Here is a 2,206-nt window from a genome sequence, read left to right on the forward strand (position 1 = left end):
CACTTTGGGGCTATTATGAATAATGCCAGATTTTTGTGTACAGATTTTTGTATGAACATGTTTTTGATTTTCTGGGATATATACCTGGGAGTGCAATTGTGGGGTCACGTGGAATTCTGTCTTTAACGTTTTGAGGAACTATGCTTACTGGTCATTTGTATATCTTCTTTAGAGAAATGTCTATTCAAATCCTTTGCCCATTTTTAAACTGGGTTGTCTTTTTATGGCTGGGTTGTAAGAATTCTTTATATATTCTGGACACAGTCTCTCATCAGATACATGATTTGCGAATCATGGGTTGTCTTTTCACTTTCTTGGTGGTATCCTTTGAAGCAAAAAAGTGTTTAATTTTGATGAAGTCCAATTTATCTAGTTTTTCTTTGACTTTTGTACCTTTGGTGTGATATCTCAGAAATCATTGCCTAATCCAAGGTCACAAAGATGTAGGCCTATGTTTTCTTTTTTCTTTCTTTCTTTCTTTATATTTTGCGGTACGCGGGCCTCTCACTGCTGTGGCCTCTCCTCTCCCGTTGCGGAGCACAGGCTCCGGACGCGCAGGCTCAGCAGCCATGGCTCACGGGCCCAGCCGCTCCGCGGAATGTGGGATCTTCCCGGACCGGGGCACGAACCCGTGTCCCCTGCATCGGCAGGCGGACTCTCAACCACTGCGCCACCAGGGAAGCCCCAGGACTGATATTAATACCAAGAGCAGGAGGAGTTTTCCTGAGCAACTGGTTGGTTGTTAATCTCAGAGACTCCTAGAATCATGTGATTGACTGAGTCACCCTTCCTACATCAGCTGCTGGGATATTTAAAGCAGATTTGTGGTCCCCTCCCCCAACACAAAGCAATTGGGGCATTGTGGTACCCACTTTATACTTGTTCCTGGCATGTGATGGCCCCACCTTGCTTCTTCGCTCCTCTTTCGCCTTCTTTGCTTCACTGAGGTAAAATTACATCCAGTGAAATGCACACATCTTATGCAGACAACTGGATGAGTTTTGACAACTCAAATGTTGACACCCATGTACCAACACCCAAAGCAAGAGAAAGAGCATTTCTATCACCCAGGAAGTCCCCTTGTATTCCTTTTCTGTCAACTCCTCACCCTGAAACTGTCCTTTCCTGCTTTTAGTGTAGTCTCTTATTGTTTTTCATGTAGTCTTTTAAATATCTTAAATTATCTCTTGGAATGAGAAAGGGGATGAATAATGAGGATATTCAAGTGGTGGAGAGGTCCCCGCCCTGGCTCATTCCCTTACAAAGCTTACCTCCCATCTGGGAGAACGACACCCAAAGAGGAAGCTCAGATCCCACCGCCTGAGGCCTTCTGACCACGTGCTGGGTTCCTGGCCAGGCCCTCCTTCCCTCTGCATAACTGGAAGCCCCCTCTGTATCTCACTACCCAGCCTGGGGGTGCTTCCCAGGACACTTCCTCATGGGCGACTCTTACCTTTGTTCATTGTCCCTTTCCATCTCTGATCATCATGGATCCTCTCCTTCCTTCAACCCAGCCCCAAACTTAGTCATCACAGTTTATCCTACAAACCATTTTTTTTTCTACGTGCCCATCACTGCACCGGGTGAGGGGGACACAAAGACAGAGCCTAGATGGTTCTGGCCCTCTGGTAAGTAAGGGGCTTGCTACCCACATGTGGAAAAGTCACCTTACAATACAAGGCAGTATGTGACCTCAGAAAAGGAGAATCATGGTGAATTTACACGCATCAACCTCAGCGAGGCCCTCCACAGCAATCTAAGGTCCTCGAGTTTATTAAGCCATTCAAAAATATTTATTTTATGTTTGCTATATGCCAGGCACAGTTCTAAACACTTGGGGCACATGAGTAATTAAAACTGTTGAGGCCCCCTGCCCTTGGGGAGCTTGCATCGCAATGGGAGAAAACACATAATAAATGTAAGAAATAAGTAAATCAAGTAGGAAGTGAGAAAGTAACCATTGCTATGGCAAAAAGGAAAAGGGCGGGCTTCCCTGGTGGCACAGTGGTTGAGAGTCCGCCTGCCAATGCAGGGGATGCGGGTTCGTGCCCCGGTCCGGGAAGATCCCACATGCCGTGGAGCGTCTGGGCCCGTGAGCCATGGCTGCTGAGCCTGTGCGTCTGGAGCCTGTGCTCCGCAACGGGAGAGGCCACAACAGTGAGAGGCCAGGGTACCGCAAAAAAAAAAAAAAAAAAAAAAAAGGGAA

Source organism: Neophocaena asiaeorientalis, unplaced genomic scaffold, assembly GCF_003031525.2.
Source record: "Neophocaena asiaeorientalis asiaeorientalis breed wild unplaced genomic scaffold, Neophocaena_asiaeorientalis_V1.1 scaffold543, whole genome shotgun sequence".
NCBI lineage: Eukaryota > Metazoa > Chordata > Mammalia > Artiodactyla > Phocoenidae > Neophocaena > Neophocaena asiaeorientalis.